General features: G+C 47.1%; 2 long non-coding RNA genes across 2 annotated transcripts in view; one reads left to right on the top strand and one right to left on the bottom strand.

The window, feature by feature from the left end:
• LOC307225316 overlaps positions 1-22,502 on the top strand; it is a 110,113-nt gene that overhangs the window by 34,665 nt on the left and 52,946 nt on the right. The window lies entirely within an intron of this gene.
• LOC307225369 overlaps positions 1,418-22,502 on the bottom strand; it is a 34,542-nt gene continuing 13,457 nt past the window's right edge. The window contains exons 2-3 of the long non-coding RNA XR_013842940.1: positions 7,628-7,803; positions 1,418-2,148 (exon numbers count right to left, since the gene is read on the bottom strand). This is a non-coding gene — a long non-coding RNA (uncharacterized lncRNA). The remainder of the gene's footprint in view (positions 2,149-7,627; positions 7,804-22,502) is intronic.

Genomic DNA, 22,502 nt, shown 5'->3' with positions numbered 1-22,502 from the left:
CAGCAAATTGGGAGCCTCGGCTTCAAATCAAGCTGCTCTTGGCCACTCACACATCCCTTTGCATCCAGAATTGACACCCCTGCTGTGTAAACGGTGCCACTTCCCTGCCAGCTCCTTAATGGGGCTTCTTCTTCTGGGTCAGCAAAGGCCTGGAGTCCAGAGCAGGCTGCAACTTGCCTCCCCACAGCCCTCCAGCAGGCATTGGGCTGCTTTGCTCAATGGGGAGAGCTGGATGAGGGGGCCTGGGAGAGGCACCCATCCCCCCCCCCGAAACAGCCCCTTCCCTTGAGCTCCTTGCTAGCACCCAGTTGGAGCGTTCTCTCTGCACAGTCACATTGTGCTGGCTGGGCTCAGGCAGTCTCCCTCCCTGCGGCCCGATTCTCATGCTCGGCTTCCCCAAAGATGCTTCCTCCTCCATCCATGTGGAAACCTCTCTTGGTCTCTCCCCCCCCCCCGCCCCCTGAAGGAAGCCCTCGGCTCCTGGCAGTGGTGAGGCTCGTTTCCAGCTCTGCTGTGAAACATCCACAAGGCCTTTCAGGAGTGGGTGCCAGAAGGAAAAGGCCCGTTCACACTGCGGAGAAGGACCTGCAGCAGAGGGCAGGAGTCAGTCCACAGGGCATGGCACTTTTGCCAGGGCCTGGCACCAAGACCGCCTCGCCAGGCTGTTGGGAGACCAGCCAGACATCTGCTGTCGAAGGAGCGGAGCAACCAGGCCCTGGGTCGCTTTGGCAGGCTTTCAAACCCGTCTCCTTGGCACACAGCTAGGAACTAGCTAACAGCAGCATTCCCTGGTATAGCGGGCAGGTGGGAAGGCTGCAAAAAGGTTTGCACAGACTCTAGACATGCCAGAGGGATGGTGAGAGATAGCAGGTGGGGAATCCCCAAGGGAAGAAGGCCCAGAGCCTGGGGATTGCGGCAATGATGAGTAGCTCGGACTGCTGCAATGCGCTCTATGTGGGGCTGCCTTTGAAGGTGACTTGGAAACTACAATTAATCTAGAATGCGGCAGCTAGACTGGGGACTGGGAGCAGCCGCCAGGACCACATAACACTGGTATTGAAAGACCTGCATTGGCTCCAAGTATGTTTCTGAGCACAATTCAAAGTGTTGGTGCTGACTATGAAAGCCCTAAACCAGAGGTAGGCAACCTAAGGCCCATGGGCCAGATGCAGCCCAATCACCTTCTCAATCCAGCCTATGGGAGCCAAGGCCCCCCAATTCCAAATCAGAGGGCCAGACCCCCCCCCCCAAACTTCTGTAGCTGGTGTCTCTAGCACCCCTGGACTCACTCTCTCTTTTATAAAGCTTTTATTAGCAATTTCAACATAACATTTTATCAAAAGACATATCATCCTTAGTCCTCCCCCCATTTTTCCCCTCCCCCCTCCCGAGAAAGAACCAACCCTCCCCTCCCCCCCACGTCCCTCAGCTCCTCTCTCTGGTTTCTCAATACATGCAATTCTCTGCACATTATAAAATTGTAAAGAACCTTAATTTATCTATCTATAGGTTGTTAGTAATAAATTTGTGTATGTTTGTTCAAAACCTGCCAAGGAGTCCAGTTCGTTTTGTTGTTTCTTTAAGTACTTTGTGAAAGGTTCCCATTCTTCTTTAAAGTCACAGTTGTCCTTGTCACGCAGTTTATGTGTCAGTTTCACCAATTCTGCATAGTCCATCAGTTTCTCTTGCCACAGTTCTTTAGTCGTGAACCCCTGGGCTCTCTCAATCACGGGGGCAAGGTGACGCACATGTCTCTTATGGTCCCTCCAGCCCTTCATCATCTGCTCTGATTGGCAGTGATGCTCCTCCAAGGTCCATGACTCTCTGTCTTCCACAGCTCCACTCCCTGTGGTTCCTTTTTAAACTGGAGAAGTTACGATTCAGCCTGGGACCGCCTCCTCCCCTCTTTCCGCCCTGAGCCTCCCGCCCTCCCCTGAACTCTTTCTGCTTTCCAAAAGTCTTCTCGGCACCAGCAGCTGTTTCAGCTCATCCTGCTCTGGTGACACCATCTTCTGGCAAACGGGTTTCCTCTCGCCCTTGTTTTGTCGTGAGCGCAAGTGACAGTCTGGCACGCTGTCGCTCATAAAGGTTTCGGCGCCACCGTTTGTGATCCTGACAAGCGATTCGGATGGCCCAAGCACCAGAATCCTGCAATCAAAGAACCATAGAATTATGGCAGGGGTCAGCAAACCTTTTCAGCAGGGGCCGGTCCACTGTCCCTCAGACCTTGTGGGGGGCCGGACTATATATTGGGGGGATACAAGAACACCATGAGCCCCAGTGGCTGCTTACCTGTGTCTTGTGAGCAGCAGGGGCTGGTGGCGGTGACAGAGGGACGATGAGTGGCATGTGAAAGGGCTCCAGAGAGGGGCTGCTTAAAATGGTGGCAACTTGACCGTGGCTGCTGCTGTCACCAACAAAGCCCAGCCCCCTTCCTCCTCTAGGCAGGGCAGGGAGAAGCCAGGAGGAGGGAGGGAAGAGGCACCAGCACTGCCGTGCGAGGGAGAGGGAAAGAACGCGCTGGCAATCCACACAGCAATTCCCGGACAGTCTGCGGGCCGGATCCAGAAGGCAATTGGGCCTGATCCGGCCCGTGGACCTTAGTTTGCCTACCCATGAATTATGGAGTTGGAAGGGATTCCTGAGGGTCATCCAGATGTTAAAGTCGGAATCCCCTTCCAGTCAGAGCTTGAAGCCATTGGTTTAGGACAGCGGTTCTCAACCTGTGGGTCCCCAGATGTTGTTGGACTACAACTCCCATCATCCCTAGAGCTCTAGGGGTGATGGGAGTTGTAGTTCAACAACATCTGGGGACCCCCAGGTTGAGAAAGGCTGGTTTAGGATCTTACCTTCTGGAGCAGCAGAAAACAAGCTTCCTGCAGTACAGGCACAAAAAAATATCGTCTGCCTGGGCAGACCAAAATCTGCATAAAGTGGCCTGGTGCCTTTGTTTATTGAGCACAAATAGCAACCACTGGCGCCATTGTCTCCATTTGGAGAAAGGAGCCTTCTTCTGTCTAGAGTCATGATCAAGTGTGTGGAAGGAGGAGGGGGACCAGGATGATTGAGGGTCTAGAAACCACTCCTTGTGAGGAACAGTCGAGGGAGTTGGGGGGTGTTTAGCCCGGAAAAGAGGAGGCTGAGAGGAGAAATGAGAGCCACCTTCCAATATCCGAAGGGCTGTCCCATGGAAGATGGAGTAAGCTTGTTTTCTTCTGACAAACTGGAACACTGACACTGACAAACTGGAATGTGTCCAGAGGAGGGCAACCAAAATGGTCAAAGGCCTGGAAACGATGCCTTATGAGGAACGGCTAAGAGAGCTGGGCATGTTTAGCCTGGAGAAGAGGAGGTTAAGGGGTGATATGATAGCCATGTTCAAATATATAAAAGGATGTCACATGGAGGAGGAGAAAGGTTGTTTTCTGCTGCTCCAGAGAAGCGGACACGGAGCAATGGATCCAAACTACAAGAAAGAAGATTCCACCTAAACATTAGGAAGAACTTCCTGACAGTAAGAGCTGTTTGACAGTGGAATTTGCTGCCAAGGAGTGTGGTGGAGTCTCCTTCTTTGGAGGTCTTTAAGCAGAGGCTTGACAACCATATGTCAGGAGTGCTCTGATGGTGTTTCCTGCTTGGCAGGGGGTTGGACTCGATGGCCCTTGTGGTCTCTTCCAGCTCTATGATTCTATGATTCTATGATTCTCTGGAGCATAGGACTCGAACCTGTAGCAGGAACCCCCCCACCCCAATCATTCTGTTTGTATAAACTTCACACTCACACACTACATACGCCACATTTCTGTTATAAATTCATAACGCCACATTTCTGTTATAAATTCATAGAAAATCAACCATACATTGGATTTGCACTGTTCCATTTTTATTTTACTCCATATGACAAGAACTAAGAAAGGGGGGTGACTTAGTCCTGGTCAGCCATAATCCCTTCACTGTCTCAGCACATACACAGGAGCCCTGCCCATGCCAACCCTGATGATCCCAGACAGAAGACAATCAAGATCTCAAAGAACTTGCATATGGGAGTGGATTCAGCATGGACTGAAACAAAGGACACTGATCAGATCTTCCCTCAGGGGGCAGGAAACTGCAAACTCCCCTTTGTCTCCTGAAGTGACTCATGGGGAGGGGGGAAGGGAGGAACCAGCCAGGTGACAAGACACTCAGGTTACCACCAACTCCTCCCTCAACCCCTCCTTTCTGTAATGTATGCATGATGTTACCACCACAACTCCTCCCTCAACCCCTCCTTTCTGTAATGTATGCATGATGTTTCTGGGGGTGGGCTTGATCTAGAGGAGGGGAATTTCAAAAGTTTTTATAAGACCTTGCACACTATTCTTCTGGGTCTTTCCTCTCTCCTGCAAGTGAGGGGAATACCCTGTTGCAACAGTTCAATAAAGGGCAAGCCTACAGGCTGCTGTTTTGCTCCAAGTTATCCTGGTTGGTGTCTTTGTTTTGTCCAAGGGAGCCCTCGGATTTTTCCTGCAACAAACCCATGGCTTCAAGTTGCAAGAAAGGAGCTGTTGGCTCAAAGTTAGAAAGAACTTTTTGACAGGAAGAGCTGCTTGGCGGTGGAACGGACTCCCTCTGAAGGTGGTGGAGGTTTTCCAGCAGAGCTTGGACGGCCCCCTGTCAGGGATGCTTTAGTTGTGGTTCCTGCATTTCAGGGGGTTGGGCTAGATGACCTTTGGGGTGCCTCCCAAATCAACAATTCAATGATTCTATGCACCTGGAACAGAAAAGCTCTTTGGAACGAGACTTGGCTTGGATTCTGCCCTCTGGGTATCTGCAGGGCAAACGCTCCTACCCCAGGCTTCCTGCCACCCCCCCATCCTTGTGCCTCAGTGTCCCCTTCTGCGCAGCCAGTCCAGGATCCGTGCCTGGCTGCTGCAAAGAAGGACACAGCCTCTCCATCTCTCCACCTCTCCCTGCTTCCTGCCTTTTGCTCCCTGAAAGTCATGCAGTGCTTCTGGCCTGAGCGGGGGCGGGGGGGGGGGGAGAGTGGCAGCTTCTGCCGTTTTCACCAGCCGGCCTCCCGGATCCCTCTTCGTCAAAGGCACTTGTGCCCATAGAGGATACATGAATAAACCAAATGTGAAGTTTCTAGGGCAAGCTATTTGTCAAGCATTACCTTCCGTGCAAAAAACGCCACAACTCTCCTCCCTCCGAAGGGTGAGAAACCCTTTCACTGTCCTCCAGCTCGCCTGTCACCACAACGCCGGATCCAATTACTCTCAGCTGCCCAGAGGCTGGCGCTGCTCAGGGAAGAGACCGGTGTGCGTGCGGGGGGGGGGGAGCCGGCCGGAGGAGGGAGAGCAAAGGCCAGCTGGGACAGCGACCTTGGAGGGGGCCATAGGGGGATGGAGCCCTGCTCTAGACAAGAGTCAGCAGAAAGGCAGGGGGAAGGGGGCTTGCTGGGGCTGGGGGAGGCGGGCAGGGTGGCAAGGGAGAGCCAGTGGTGGGAATGTTCAGGGAGGCAGGAGAGTGTTTAATTATATCCTTCCCAACTTGTGTTAACAAGTTCTATAATTTAACACCCCCCTTTTTAAACTTGTGCAGCGGACCCAGAAACTACAACTAATCCAGAACGCGGCAACTAGACTGGGGACTGGGAGTGGCCGCCGAGACGACGTAACACTGGTCTTGAAAGACCTACATTGGCTCCCAGTACGTTTCCGAGCACAAGTCAAAGTGTTGGTGCTGACCTTTAAAGCCCTAAATGGCCTCGGTCCAGTATACCTGAAGGAGCGTCTCCACCCCCATTGTTCAGCCCGGACACTGAGGTCCAGCACCAAGGGCCTTCTGGCGGTTCCCTCTTTGCAAGAAGCAAAGCTACAGGGAACCAGGCAGAGGGCCTTCTTGGTGGTGGCACCCACCCTGTGGAACGCCCTCCCACCAGATGTCAAAGAGAAAAACAACTACCAGACTTTTAGAAGACATTTGAAGGCAGCCCTGTTTAGGGAAGCTTTTAATGTTTAATAGACTATTGTATTTTAATATTCTTTTGGGAGCTGCCCATAGTGGCTGGGGAAACCCAGCTAGATGGGTGGGGTAGAAATAATAAATTATTATTATTATTATTATTATTATTATTACATCTTTGCTAGGCTTGTTTAAGCCTCTAAAATAAGTTTCCTGATAATTCCCCTTTATTCCCTCTTAAAAGAATAGATACGACACAGTCTTGTATCAAAGTATATAAAAGAGTTTACTCACATTCTGTTCACAGAAGGATCCCAGAAGGCAGACTTAAGTTACAAAATATATACACCTGGAATCTATCCCATAAGGAGAAAGTTCCTTTGTCCTCTCTTGGCTGGGAGAGAGCATCTTTGGCTAAGCAGATGTTGCTTCTTCGATGCATATATTCAAAGAGAGAGAGATGGCTGCCCTGCCCTGTGCTTTTGTCGTTACCTGCACAGGTGAGGCCACGCCCACCTCTGGTCACATGTAGAGGAGGTTTGTCCCAGCCCAGGAGGAAACAGGAAGTTCCGACTGGCTGGTCCAGACATCCCCTTTTATGTCCACTCTAGGAATGTTGTATTTGACTGCTCTGTGTTTCACACCCCACACCATTTAGCATCACGGAAGTGTAGAGTTGGAAGGGACCCCCAGAGGACATCTAGTCTATCCCCCCGCAGTGCAGGAATGGCAGCTAAAAATCCCTGACAGGTGGCCATCTGACCTCTTTTTAAAACCTTCAATGAATCATAGGACTGTTGTCATGTCTGAATGATTCACCGACTTGAAAATAGACTCAGTATGTTCTATTGTTACTCAAGAAAATATTAATAATAACATCACTTCAAAACAGAGAATCATAGAACAGGGACCCCACAGTGCTGGAATCTCAGATAAAGGACACCTGGCAGATGGTCACCCAACCTCTGCTTAAGAACCTCAGATGAAGGAGAGCCCTCCACCTTCCCAGGTTGTCCATTCCGCTGTCAAACATTCACATTCAAGAAAGCTACAGGCTCCAAGTTGGTAGGACTGGAGTAGACAATGTCCTAGGGAGATTTTGCCCCAAAGACTGTGCGATGGAGCGACGCAGTGGGCTCAGGGGTTTCCTTCTGTTCAGGGACTGTTGGACTGCAGTGTCAGGCCTGGGAAGGAAACCGTGTTATCCCCATTCCCCCCCCCAAAAAAAAATCAGATTATCAAGATGATTTATTTTACACAGCTTGGCTCACTTGCCTGAGCGATGCACAGTCAGAATGGCAGTTGTCAAAGACATAGGGCAAAAGGAGATGTGGATTTACATAAAATGTGCATATGCTGATTGACATGGATGGATGAAAGTTTAGAAATAGGGACTAAAATTGAAAGAGGTGACGTAACTCACCTCCCGTGCCCAGAGACCTGTGTCCGATGGACTCTCCTTCCTTGGAGGTTCTTAAGCAGAAGCTGGATGGCCATCAGCCATGGAGGTTCTGCAGGGGGTTGGACTCGAGGACCCTTCCAGGTCCACAATTCCATGATTCCATGCTGCTCCATGTTCCCCCAAGGGTGGGGTGGGCTGCTGATCCACAAAGGGACACCCCCCCAACCCCAATGCTCTCTCGTGCCTGCAAACATCCACGTGGCCTTGAGCTTTGCCTACCTTTGCATCCACAGTCCTCCTTGGTTTCCTGCGGAGACGACTTGATCCCTCGCAAATACTTTTTGGGGTAAGGGCTTCCTGACTACTGACTGGAGGAACAGCAAGCCCAGACCGCAAAAAGATTCAAGAGAGAGAGAGAGAAGGTGAGGGTGGAGGCAAGCAGAAGGACGACTGCCCTGAAAAAGAGAGAGAAGGAGAAGGAGAAGGAGGAGGAGGAGAGGAAGAAGAAGGAGAAGGAGGAGAAAGAGAAGAAGGAGGAGAAGGAGAAGAAGGAGAAGGAGAAGGAGAAGGAGGAGGAGGAGGAGGAGAAGAAGGAGGAGAAAGAGAAGAAGGAGGAGGAGAAGAAGAAGGAGAAGGAGGAGGAGGAGAAAGAGAAGAAGGAGGAAGAAGAGGAGGAGGAAGAGGAGGAGGAGGAGGAGGAGGAGAAAGAGAAGAAGGAGGAGGAAGAGGAGGAGGAGGAGAAAGAGAAGAAGGAGGAGGAGGAGAAGAAGGAGAAGGAGGAGGAGGAGAAAGAGAAGGAGGAGGAGGAAGAGGAGGAGGAGAAAGAGAAGAAGGAGAAGGAAGAGGAGGAGGAGGAGGAGGAGAAAGAGAAGAAGGAGGAGGAGGAGAAGAAGGAGAAGGAGGAGGAGAAAGAGAAGAAGGAGGAAGAAGAGGAGGAGGAGGAGGAGAAAGAGAAGAAGGAGGAAGAAGAGGAGGAGGAGGAGAAAGAGAAGGAGGAGGAAGAGGAGGAGGAGGAGGAGGAGAAAGAGAAGGAGGAGGAGGAAGAGGAGGAGGAGAAAGAGAAGAAGGAGAAGGAAGAGGAGGAGGAGGAGGAGGAGAAAGAGAAGAAGGAGGAGGAGGAGAAGAAGGAGAAGAAGGAGAAGGAGGAGGAGGAGAAAGAGAAGAAGGAGGAAGAAGAGGAGGAGGAGGAGGAGAAAGAGAAGGAGGAGGAAGAGGAGGAGGAGGAGGAAAAAGAGGAGGAGGAGGAGGAGGAGAAAGAGAAGAAGGAGGAAGAAGAGGAGGAGGAGGAGGAGAAAGAGAAGGAGGAGGAAGAGGAGGAGGAGGAGGAGAAAGAGGAGGAGGAGGAGGAGGAGGAGGAGGAGGAGGAGGAGGAGGAGAAAGAGAAGAAGGAGGAGGAGAAGGAAAAGGAGAAGGAGAAGGAGAAAGAGAAGGAGAAGGAGGAGGAGGAGGAGGAGGGGAGGAGGGGGAGGGGGAGGAGGGGGAGAGGAAGAAGGAGGAGGAGGAGGAGGAGGAGGAGAGGAGAGAGAGAGAGGTATTCATGTGATTCAACGTACAGCAGGATGCCTGGTTTGTCCCATCACTGCTCTTAAGCCTCCAGAGACAGACGCTTTGCCCCTTTCCAGAATGGCAGTGTTGGAAGAGACATCCAACGGTCATCTAGTCCAACCCCCCTGGGATGCCTTGCTACTGGGCTGCATGTTCCAATGTCCAGCTGACCCTCTGGCTGCTGCTGCCGGTCTGTGTAAGGAGCAGCGCCCACCATTTCTCTGGCTGCTCAGCGGCTTCACCGCCTGCTCTCTGTCCCTCCAAAACTTCTTCTCATCCAAAATTGAATTCTCACCCCCACCTCCCCTGGCACATTCCACATCTCCTGCGTAGGTAAGAATTTCATTTCATTTCAATTTTATTACTTAATACACCACCCTTCATCTAAGGATCACAGAGCCCATACGCCCTCCCTCCAGGTGTCAAGGAGATAAAGTCAAAACAAAACAAAAAAATTCCTTCCAGTAGCACCTTAAAGACCAACTAAGTCAGTTCTTGGTATGAGCTTTCGTGTGCATGCACACTTCTTCAGATACACTGAAACAGAAGTCACCAGACCCTTCTATATAGTGAGAAGGTGGGGAGGGGTATTACTCAGAAGGGTGGTGGGATTGGGTGATTGGCAGATAGCTGTGATGAGCCTGTTGACGACTCTTAACGACTGCAATAGGTCTTACAGGAAAAAGCAAGGGGTGAGAAGGTGAAAAATGGCTTTGTCATGTATAATGAGATAAGAATCCAAGGAGATAAAGAACTATGTAACTTTTAGAAGACATCTGAAGGCAGCCCTGTTTAGGGAAGTTCTTAATGTTTTTGCTTTATTAGGTTTTTATATATGCTGTGTGGGACACGGGTGGCGCTGTGGGTTAAACCACAGAGCATAGGACTTGATGATCAGAAGGTCAACGGTTCAAATAAATCCCTGTCACCGGGTGAGCTCCCGTTGCTCAGTCCCTGCTCCTGCCAACCTAGCAGTTCGAAAGCACTTCAAAGTGCAAGTAGATAAATAGGTACCGCTCTGGTGGGAAGGTAAACGGCATTTCCATGCGCTGCTCTTGTTCGCCAGAAGCGGCTCACTCATGCTGGCCACATGACCCGGAAGCTGTACGCTGGCTCCCTCGGCCAATAAAGCGAGATGAGCGCCGCAACCCCGCAATTATTATTATTATTATTATTATTATTATTATTATTATTACTCTCAAAGCCCCACTTGGAATGCAGCAAGGATGGCAATCTCCCCATGGCTCACACAGCCCTCAGCATCCCTCATGACTCACCTGTCCCCCCCCCTGCCCATTCCCTTTGACAATGAATCTGTTATATGGAAATTTGGGGTTAACTTTTACAGCCCAGCTCCCTATCCCTATCCCTTAAGTTCATTATCAGGCAGGGAACAATGGGTGGAGGCAGGAAGCAGTTGAGGAAAGCAAGGAAAACCGTTTTCCCCCTGTTGCAACAGAATTCCTCCCGGACCCTGGCAAGAAGGTGAGGACCCAGAGCAAAGGCGTGCAACAACTTTTGAAGACTTTAGAAATCCCCTAAAGATAAAGGTAAAATAAGCCATGACCATTAGGTCCAGTCGTGGCTGGCTTTGCGGTTGCGGCGCTCATCTTGCTTTACTGGCCGAGGGAGCCAGCGTACAGCTTCCAGGTCAAGTGGCCAGCAGGACTAAGCCGCTTCTGACGAAACCAGAGCAGGGCATGGAAACGCTGTTTACCTTCCCGCTGGAGCGGTACCTATTGATCTACTTGCACTTTGACGTGCTTTCGAGCTGCTAGGTTGGCAGGAGCAGGGACCGAGCAATGGGAGCTCACCCCATCGTGGGGATTCATAGAATCATAGAATCATAGAGTTGGAAGAGACCACAAGGGCTATCGAGTCCAACCCCCTGCCAAGCAGGAAACACCATCAGAGCACTCCTGACATATGGTTGTCAAGCCTCTGCTTAAAGACCTCCAAAGAAGGAGACTCCACCACACTCCTTGGCAGCAAATTCCACTGTCAAACAGCTCTTACTGTCAGGAGGTTCTTCCTAATGTTTAGGTGGAATCTTTTTTCTTGTAGTTTGGATCCATTGCTCCGTGTCCGCTTCTCTGGAGCAGCAGAAAACAACCTTTCTCCCTCCTCTATGTGACATCCTTTTATATATTTGAACATGGCTATCATATCACCCCTTAACCTCCTCTTCTCCAGGCTAAACATGCCCAGCTCCCTTAGCTGTTCCTCATAAGGCATCGTTTCCAGGCCTTTGACCATTTTGGTTGCCCTCCTCTGGACACGTTCCAGTTTGTCAGTGTCCTTCTTGAACTGTGGTGCCCAGAACTGGACACAGTACTCCAGGTGAGGTCTGACCAGAGCAGAATACAGTGGCACTATTACTTCCCTTGATCTAGATGCTATACTCCTATTGATTCGAACTGCCGACCTTCTGATCGGCAAGCCCAAGAGGCTCAGTGGTTTAGACCACAGTGCCACCCGTGTCCCAGAAATCCCCTAGGCTTAGCCAAAGGCCACCCACAAGCAACATACACGCATCACAGTAATTTGAAAGAGCGACTCATCCCCTGTCTCTCAAGATACCTAACAATGCTGGCTGATTGCCTTGTCCTTGACAGTCTGGGCTATTATTTAAGAATAGCAAATGCCTTCCCTTTTGAATCCATTGTCAAGGGCATGTCCCATTCATGCACAATGATGTTCTTTCCAACAGGGCTGCTCTGCCTTTAGCTGGTTTTGCAGAGGGATTGCCCATTCACAGGATTTGAAGGATTTGCAAGTGAAAAGAACTCAGCCGGTCTCTATCGGAAAAGGTTTTTCCAAGGTGTTTCTTTTTTGCCACAGAGAAAATATTTGGGGTCATTAAGAGAGTCAAGGGATTGCCCTGTGAACTCAAATGAAGGGCCTATTTTGTCAGGGAATATTTCCTAATTTATGAAGGTTTATTTATTTATTTCATAAAATTTTATACACCGCTTGATTGGAAAGAAAAAACAACAAAGAAAAAACAAGAAAATCACCAATAAGGAGAATCAACCACAATGTTTGAAGACTTTTGAAAGGTTAAAATTACAGACTGAGTAGAAATGTTTTTAGCAGGCACCGAAAGAGTAATAATAATAATAATAATAATAATAATAATAATTTATTATATCTACTCCACCCATCTGACTGGGTTTCCCCAGCCACTCTGGGTGGCTTCTAACAAAAAATTAAAAATACATTTAAATGTATTTTACAATGAAGGAGACTGCCTGTTGTCATGAGGCAGGGAGTTCCGAAGTGTAGATGCTGGCACACTTAAAAGGGATTCCTTACAAACACCCAGTGGGGATTGTGTGACACCTGTAATAATTCTGCCAGTCAAGGGGGAATATGATTTTGCAGAAAAACCTGTTCCAAGTTGTCAAGGGCTCCATGTACTAACAATAACCCCTTGAACCCAGCCTGGTAGCAAATCCGCCACCAGCGCAGATCTCTGAGCAGCGAAGGAGTTCTCTGCCGACAAGGCCTGGCTCCTGTTAGCAATCGTGCTGCAGCGTCCTGCACTAACTGTAGCCTCCGGTGCGTTTTCTACGCTGCGACTGACGAGCTGGGCAGTTTCACATAATATTGTCAATTCCCTGCAAAACCAGACCTGTCCTTTTCGCAAAAGAGAGAGCAGGCAGTCTCGACGGAACAAAGATGGACGTGACAGCTTTTGCCCCGCGGTGGCAAGGCTGATCCAAACGGGCAGGGAGTTGGGTAACGCAGCCCTTTGAAGGATCCGGATCAGCTCAAATGGCTGGGTCAGTTCTGTGTGTGCAGGTGTCACTCATTTCAAAGCATCCCAACCCCAGACTCCATCTGCACTGGAACAGTTCACCTACTGGGGGAAGAGTGCTTATTTTTACCTACTTATTGCATTTGCATCCAGGGCCATCTTTAGCAGATGTAGTGCCGGGGGGCAACTATCCGCCAGCACCCCCAAATTACCATGGATATTGTGGGGGACTCCCTGGTCCTGAATGGGGCAACTGTGCCCCTGAAGGACCAGGTGTGCAGCTTGGGAGTCATTCTGGACTCACAGCTGTCCATGGAGGCACAGGTCAATTCTGTATCCAGGGCAGCTGTTTATCAGCTCCATCTGGTACTCAGGATGAGACCCTCCCTACCCACGGACTGTCTCACCAGAGTGGTACATGCTCTGGTTATCTCTCGCTTGGACTACTGCAATGTGCTCTACATGGGGCTACCTTTGAAGGTGACCCGGAAACTACAACTAATCCAGAATGCGGCAGCTAGACTGGTGGCCGCCGAAACCACATATCACTGGTCCTGAAAGATCTGCATTGACTCCCAGTAAGTTTCCAAGCACAATTCAAAGTGTTGGTGCTGACCTTGAAAGCCCTAAACGGCCTCGGCCCAGTAGACCTGAAGGAGCGTCTCCACCCCCATCGTTCAGCCCAGACACTGAGGTCCAGCTCCGAGGGCCTTCTGGCGGTTCCCTTATTGCGAGAAGCCATGTTACAGGCAGAGGGCTTTTTCGGTAGTGGCACCCTCCCTGTGGAACACCCTCCCACCAGTTGTCAAAGAGAAAAATAACTGCCAAACTTTTAGAAGACATTTGAAGACAGTCCTGTTTAGGGAAGTTTTTAATGTTTAACAGACCACTGTATTTTAATACTTTGTTGGAAGCCATCCAGCGTGGCTGGGGAAACCCAGCCAGGTGGGCGGGGTATAAATAATAAATTATTATTATTGGGGTGGCCATAGCTGCACAATGCCAGCCATTGGGGGGGGGCAACTCTTGTAATTTAATTTTGAATGGACAGTAAGTAATTCAATGGTTTATAACTTTACAATGGACATGCAGTATGTTGATAAACAATGGAACCAAGGAAAGGACCAGGGGGAAGTCAAGTTTTTTTTGCGTTGTTTCGATTTGATATTGCTATTGATTTATCTTTGTTATTTTTGGAAAATTAATAAAATTGTTTCACACACACACACACACACACACACACACACACACACACACACACACTGAGCTTCATGAATAGGGATTTGAACCCTGGTCTCCCAGGTCCTAGCCTGGCACTGTAACCACTAGGCCACACTGGCTAGAAATGTATTATTGTTATTTTTATTTACCCGTATATCTCACACTTTCAAGTGAGAGCTGTTCAACAGTGGAACAGACTCACTTGGGAGGCTGTGGGCACTCCTTCCTTGGAGGTTTCTAAGCAGAGTTTGGAGGGCCGCCTGCCAGGGATGCTTGAGCTGGGATTCCTGCATTGCAGGGGCTGGACTAGATGGAACATAGAGGCCCCTTCCAACTCTACAAATCAATAGTTCCATGATTCAAGGCTTACGCAAATTGAAACAACACAGATAAAATGCAGAAAGCTAAAAAGATATAAAAGGTAATAGCTTATAGTAGTTAAACCCTATCAGAATTAAAACTGTATAATAACACAACTATTACATTTTACAATGCAGATTGTAAAAACAGCACAGCACTGCTAAAACCCCTTTCATATTTTTTTTTAAAACAGTTCCCAAAGGCCTGTCAAAATAAAATAGTCCTCACCTGCTGGTAGAAGCAGGACAAAGAGGGAAAGGTGTTCTCTGATGGCTTGTATTTTGTACATTCAAGTATTTTTCATGATTTTTATCATTTTTCAATGATTTTTATCATTACACATCACTTGGGAAGACAGGCGAAGTAATGTCAGTGTCCTGGAAGAAGCAAAGATCACCAGTGTTAAGTAATGATTCTTCGACATCAACTTCGTTGGTTCGACATCAACTTCGTTGGACTGGTCATGTTGTGCGGATGCCTGATGATCGTCTTCCAAAGCAAATACTCTATTCCGAACTTAAAAATGGAAAGCGTAATGCTGGTGGTCAACAAAAGAGGTTTAAAGACTCTCTCAAGGCAAATCTAAAAAAATGTAGTATAAACACTGACAACTAGGAAACACTGGCCTGCGAGCGCTCCAGTTGGAGAACTGCCTTGACCAAAGGTGTCATCGGCTTTGAAGACACTCGAACTCAGGACGCAAGGGAGAAACATGCTAAGAGGAAGGCAAATTCACACCGTGATCAACTCCCACCTGGAAACCAATGTCCCCACTGTGGAAGGACATGTGGATCCAGATTTGGCCTCCACAGTCACTTACGGACTCATTGTTCAAACCATGTTCATGGAAGACAATCTTACTCTGCTATGAGGAAAAGAAGAAGAGGAAGAGGAAGAGGAAGAGGAAGAGGAAAGAAGAAGAAGAAGAAGAAGAAGAGGAGGAGGAGGAGGAGGAGGAGGAGGAGGAGGAGGAGGAGGAGGAGGAGGAAGTCCCCACCTTTCTCTGCCTCTGCTGCTGCTCCAACCTGGAGTTGTAACTATCACTCCAAAACCCAAAGTGGTCTGATTCACTCCAAAACAGTGCCAGTGCAGCAACAATTTTGCAGCAAAACCCCATCTTTTGCAGCGCCACACCAGCTGAGCAACAGCTACTCACTAGTTACTAGGCCCCCTTTAATCCCCACAACAACCCTGTGAGGTAGGACAGGCTGAGAGGCAGGAACTGGCCCAAGGTCACAGCCAGTGAACTTGGCACTCTAACCACTGCACCACATGTTGGCCTTCCTGGTGCCTCGTTGCCTGGCAGACACAGCTGGTAGCAATTTCACTCCTCTGACACTGCGGCTAGTGGCTCAAAACAGGTTTCCAAACCTGAGGTCTTGCAAGGGGTATAGGGTTTGTCCTCAAAGGAGGCGAAACCACACCCAGAGGCTGCCAGGGCCAACACTGTTTCCTCAGACAGGAACAGAGCTAAGGCTCTAGTCCCATGGAAGGAAGATAACCAGAATTGCAAAATGGTCAGGCATTTTACTGCCTCTAAAAAGGAACTCTGGCCAGTGATTGGATTAACTGAATTTATTTTGTTCCATATTTCCATCATACAAGAATATGGTATGTAAACTTGTTGTTTAATTTGTATGTTACGTTACTTAGTTTTGTACAAGGATTCTGTTATATCATGGGTTTTTTTTAAATTTAGAGTATACACGACTGACAAAGCCCGGTTGGGCGAAACAAGGTATTATCCTGGGATTCTTGTCATGCCATACCTTCAAGTTTTCCATCTGATCCGATATCTACATACAAGGAACAGTAGAATCCTCAAAGCAGCGATACGTGGAACATCATAAGATAAGTATCCCATATTGTGGTTAATGCCAATATGCCAATTTAGGAGCCGAATGGACTTTATCTCCTGAGCACCCACTGGACTTTAATTTATCTTGATATGTTCCGTTTGCATGATGTGTTGGTGTATGGAATTACACTTTGTGAGATATTATATGTTGAATTGTGTTTGAAATAGAAGCTACATAGTCAAAAACAGCCTGTTACGTTGTGTGCAGCATCGGATACCTGAAATGGGGGAGGATGTTAGCAATTTCACTCCTCCGACGCTGCAGATGAGCTCGTTGTAAAGCACATGCCTGTCTGAGAAGAGCGTGGGAAATGGAAGACGGTCTTGTTTCTTCCGCTGTAATGTACTTGCACCTTTACTTGCTTGTTTTGTTTTGTTCTCTTGGAGAGCCAGTGTGTTGTAGTGGTTAAGAGCTGTAGCCTCGTAATCTGGTGAACTGGGTTCGCGTCTCCGCTCCTCCACATGCAGCTGCTGGGTGACCTTGGGCTAGTCACACTTCTCTGAAGTCTCTCAGCCCCACTCACCTCACAGAGTGTTTGTTGTGGGGGTTGAAGGGAAAGGAGAATGTTAGCCGCTTTGAGACTCCTTAAAGGGAGTGAAAGGCGGGATATCAAATCCAAACTCTTCTTCTTCTTCTTCTTTAGCTAATGGGGCCTCCTGCTGCTGCTGTGCGATTTCTGTTCTCATCCTGAAGCAAATTTCTTAACCTGAAGCACTATTTCTGGGTTAGCGGAGTCTGTAACCTGAAGCATCTGTAACCTGAAGCGTATGTAACCTGAGGTACCACTGTGTTGGCTTAGGCATTGGATAAAACAACAGAGCGTGACTCCACCCCCTCAGGGAGGGGTGAGTCTAAGAAGGGTTAACCTTCTTAAATGGTCTTCTTCGGAGCTGGAGAGAAAGGGATGCCATTATGCTTTTGTCTGTATATAATGTGTAAATAAATAGTAGTTTAGGTCTACGATGTCTCGCTCTTCTTGCTGTGTTTTGCCAGAAGATTAGTGTGCATATAGCAGCTGGTATATGTCCCTGGAGCAGCCTGGAGAAGAAGGGAAATGCCTTTTCCAGAGCTGCACATACCAGAGGATGCTCAGAGTTTTGGGGGCTTGCAGGCACCCTCAGGGCGTTTTTCCAACACCAGCTGTGCTTGAATTGCCCTTCTAGCTACAGTGCAGTCGAAGGACATTTGGGGCTGAGCAGTGAAGATGCTGGAGAGACCTCAATGGGCAGAAAGGGGTTATGAGCTCATGGCGCTTTGATGGAAGCGCTGCCCTCCAAAGACCTCTGTTGTGAGCTTGCCTCGCTTTGGCATTCTGCTAGGAAAGGCAGAATTGCAGTCTACATTTCCCTGGAGTGGGCCCTGAGTAAGCAGCTCCTCCATTGGCAAAAAAAAAAGAAAGGAAAAAAAGTGCTTTTAATTCCACTTTTCACAGTTTGCTCCTAACTACAGAAGGAAGCGTGAGGTGCTTTGAATCCCTTTCCCTATCTATTACCGCAGAATTGCCAGCTCTAATGCCTTAATCGCAAGTCTTGCAATGCTGGGAGTTTTGTGGAGCCTGACACTGCAATGCTCCATGAAATCGTGGCTCCCCGCTTTCATTTCTGAAAAGCAATTTCCCAGCCTTCGTGGCTTCTGGAGGAAGCTTTGAAAAACACGCTCTCTCTCTCAGGAGCCCAAAGGGAAATGAAAAGGACCTCAGATCCAAAGTGTGGATTTTCTTTTAAAAAAGAACAACCCCACCAGCCCCACGGTTTCCGTTCTCTGCCTCATGACTGCAAATGCCTAGGGATATATATGCCAAATTCACTTACGCTAGTCCAGTCTTGAAAGCAGGAGAAAATTGGATCTGCTGGTCTTAGCAGTTTTGCACCATTACAGGTAATCTCATACCTTCAGAAGGGGATAGTCTGAATTTCATCAGGGAAGAAGACTTCAAAGGGCCGCCAGAAGTAGGGAAACCATTGTGGTTATGACTCATCTCATTTCCCTCCTTAATTCTCCTTGTTGGGCTGCCCTACATGGGAGTAGGTTTCAAGGATCCTTGGTCAATAGTAAGAAAACTGATTTTGAGTTGTCCCCTAAACTGTGAACAACCTACTTGGAAGCGAGAAGAGATTAAGGATTAAACCTAAGTCACAGGATATTCTACGAGAAATTAAATTACATCAGGCACAATATTTGAAAATGGTCAACCAGGATATAGAATGGAAAATTAAACAAATGAGACAAAAAACCTTCGAATCGGCCAATAAGTGTGGAAAGCTGCTAGCTTGGCAGCTGAAGAAAAGACAGAAATTAAATACTGTCATCAATCTTGAAGTAAATGGAAGAAATATACAAAACCACGGGAGATTCAAGACTGCTTCCAGAGATACTTTAAACAACTGTATTCACAAGGGCCACAGAATGAGATCAAAATCGAGAAATTTTTGGAAACAAATGGATTACAAAAAATATCTCAAGAGAATAAATTAATACTGAATGACAAAATTTCTGAACAGGAGGTTGAAGGTGCCATTAAGAACCTGCAACTAGGCAAGTCTCCAGGCCCGGATGGGCTAACCTCCAAATACTACAAAGACATGAAAGATTATTTAATTCAACCTCTAATGGAGATTGGCAATGAAATAATGGAAGGGAAAAGAGCGCCGGAGTCGTGGAAAGAAGCTTACATCACGCTTATACCGAAAAATGAGATAGAAAAGACACAACTAAAGAACTACCGCCCCATATCCCTACTTAATGTGGATTATAAAATTTTTGCTGATATTCTAGCTAGAAGATTGAAAAAAGTTTTAGCAACAATGATTCATAAAGACCAAGCTGGCTTTCTCCCAGGCAGACAATTGTCAAATAACACGAGAAACTTAATTGACATTTTGGAAAAGCTACAAGTTAATATAAACACAAAAGCTGTCTTGATATTTATTGATGCGGAGAAAGCCTTTGACAATATTTCTTGGAGTTTTATGAGGAAAAATTTGCAAGGGATAGGGGTTGGAGAAAGGTTTGGAAACAGTATAGGTGCGATTTACTCAGAACAGAAGGCGAAATTAATAGTGAATAATGCAGTTACGGAAGAAGTTAAGATAGAGAAAGGGACACGACAAGGCTGCCCAATTTCCCCTTTGCTTTTTATTTCAGTCCTGGAGGTCTTGCTGAACATGATTAGAAGGGACCAACAGATTCAGGGTATACAGGTTGGAGTTAAACACTACAAACTTAAAGCCTACGCAGATGACCTAGTACTGACACTACAGGAGCCAATCCCTAGTTCTAAAAGAGCACTGGAAATAATACAAGAATTTGGTCGGGTGGCAGGTTTTAAATTGAATAAATCTAAAACTATGGTTTTAGAGAAAAATTTGACAGCAGTAGAGAAGGAAAGGTTTCAGGAAGAAACAGGTTTAACATTGGTGAAAAAAGTGAAATACCTAGGGGTGAACTTGACTTCGAAGAATGTAAATTTATTTAAAGATAATTATGAGAAGTGTTGGTCAGAAGTGAAAAAAGATCTTGAAATTTGGACAAATTTGAAACTTTCCTTACTGGGTAGAATTGCTGTTATCAAAATGAATGTACTGCCAAGAATGTTGTTTTTGTTTCAGACGTTACAAATCATTGACAAAATGGTCTGTTTTGAGAAGTGGCAAAAAGAAATTTCTAGATTTGTCTGGCAGGGCAAAAAGCCCAGAATAAAATACAAAATTCTCACTGACGCAAAGGAAAGAGGGGGGTTTGCCCTGCCGGACTTTAAGTTATATTATGAAGCAGCAGCTTTTTGCTGGTTGAAGAATTGGCTACTTCTTGAAAACACGGACATTTTAGATTTGGAAGGATATGATAACGTTTTTTGGTGGCATGCATACTTGTGGTACGGTAAGGCTAAAGTGTACAAGACATTTAAAAACCATATTGTCAGGAAAGCATTGTTTAATGTCTGGATGAAATACAAAGATTTATTGGAAAATAAAACCCCTAGGTGGCTCTCACCTATGGAAGCAAAGGCCTTAAAAAAGCTTAATATGGAATCTAACTGGCCAAAATATTGGGAAATTCTGGAGCAGGAGGGAGATAAAGTGAAATTGCAAAGCTATGAGAAACTTAAGGATAAGGTGCGAGACTGGTTACATTATTTTCAAATAAGAGAGGCCTATCACTTGGACAGGAAAATTGGTTTCCAGGTGGAAAAATCAAAGTTGGAAACAGAATTGTTAGAACCCAATGCTAAGATATTGTCGAGAATGTATAACCTGCTGTTGAAGTGGAATACTGAGGATGAAACGGTAAAATCTGCTATGATAAAATGGGCACAAGACATTGGTCATAACATTATGTTTGTTGACTGGGAACAGTTGTGGACCACCGGTATGAAATTCACGGCATGTAATGCCTTAAGAGAGAATATTATGAAAATGATATATAGGTGGTACATGACCCCAGTCAAACTTGCAAAAATCTACCATTTGCCCGATAATAAATGTTGGAAATGCAAAGAAACTGAAGGGACATTCTTTCACCTTTGGTGGACGTGCCCAAGGATTAAGGCTTTCTGGGAGATGATATATAATGAACTGAAAAGGGTATTTAAGTATACCTTCTTGAAGAAACCAGAGGCCTTTCTTCTGGGCATGGTCGGCCAATTGGTGCCAAAGAAGGATAGAACTTTCTTTATGTACGCTACAGCAGCAGCAAGAATACTCATCGCAAAGTATTGGAAGACACAAGATCTACCCACTCTGGAAGAATGGCAGATGCAAGTAATAGACTATATGGAACTGGCTGAAATGACCGGCAGAATTCGAGATCAAGGAGAAGAGCAGGTGGAAGAGGACTGGAAGAAGTTTAAAGTCTATCTACAAAAACACTGTAAAATCTTTGAATGTTGAGGACATTGAAAAGGAAAAGAAGGGGTTCTAGTGACTAAGAGCACAAAGGGAGGGATCAAGAATCAAAATGAACAAAGATTGAGCTTGCTGAACTAATTATTACATAGAATACAAGATCGGGAGGCGGGTGGAAGTAAGGAAAATAAGGTTTTGAAGGTTATAATTGGAAAGTGAGTTTTTTTTTATGTTAAAATCTCCTTTTTTCTCTTCTTTTTTTGTCTATGTTTTCTTTTTCTTTTGTAATGTTTGTGAAAATTCTTCTTTTTGTAATGTTTGTGAAAATTCGCTTTTTTGTGAAAAATGCAATAAAAATTATTAAAAAAAAAAAGGAAGTTTTTAAGTATGGTTGTTGTTGTTGTTTAGTCGTTTAGTCATGTCCGACTCTTCGTGACCCCATGGACCAGAGCACGCCAGGCCCTCCTGTCTTCCACTGCCTCCCGCACTTTGGTCAGGCTCATGTTCGTAGCTTCAAGAACACTGTCCGACCACCTCGCCCTCTGTCGTCCCCTTCTCCTTGTGCCCTCCATCTTTCCCAACATCAGGGTCTTTTCCAGGGAGTCTTCTCTTCTCATGAGGTGGCCAAAGTCTTGGAGCCTCAGCTTCAGGATCTGTCCTTCCAGTGAGCAATCAGGGCTGATTTCCTTAAGAATGGATAGGTTTGATCTTCTTGCAGTCCATGGGACTCTCAAGAGTCTCCTCCAGCACCATAATTCAAAAGCTTCAATTCTTCGGTGATCAGCCTTCTTGATGGTCCAGCTCTCACTTCCATACATCACTACTGGTAAGTATGGTGGATATTATTATTATTATTATTATTATTATTATTATTAATTATTATTATTATCCTGTACTCATGGGACCTCTCCTGGTATGCCCCGTGGAGGACCTTAGGGACCACAAATAATAATATCTTGGAGGTCCCGGGCCTCAAGGAGGTTAACCTGGCCTCAACCAGGGCCAAGGCCTTTTCAGTTTTGGCCCCAGCCTGGTGGAACGCTCTATCACAGGAGACCAGGGCCCTGTGGGATTTGACATCCTTTTGCAGGGCCTGCAACATGGAGCTGTTCCGCCTGGCCTTCAGTCCGGGCCCAATTTGACCCCCCACTATGGGACCCTGTAAGTTACCTCTTTGGCCATTTTATCAACTCATGTGGGACCAACATAGACAGTTGGCCCTGATGAACACTTGAGGTTCACTGCAGATGGTGACAGCAGCCACGAAATTAAAAGATGCCTGCTTCTTGGGGAAAAGCAATGACAAACCTAGACAGCATCTTAAAAAGCAGAGACATCACCTTGCCAACAAAGGTCCATATAGTTAAAGCTATGGTTTTCGAAGCTACCAGCATGAGTTTGACCAAACTGCGGGAGGCAGTGGAAGACAGAAGTGCCTGGCGTTCTCCGGTCCATGGGGTCACGAAGAGTCGGACACGACTAAATGACTGAACAACAACAACAAATGTTTTTCCCAGTAGTGATGTATGTAAGTGAGAGCTGGACCATAAAGAAGGCTGATCACC

This window comes from Podarcis cretensis (assembly GCF_951804945.1).
Source record: "Podarcis cretensis genome assembly, chromosome: 10".
Classification (NCBI taxonomy): Eukaryota; Metazoa; Chordata; class Lepidosauria; order Squamata; family Lacertidae; genus Podarcis; species Podarcis cretensis.
The sequence above is the reverse complement of the archived record's forward strand: the minus strand, read 5'-3'. Positions and strand labels throughout refer to the sequence as shown.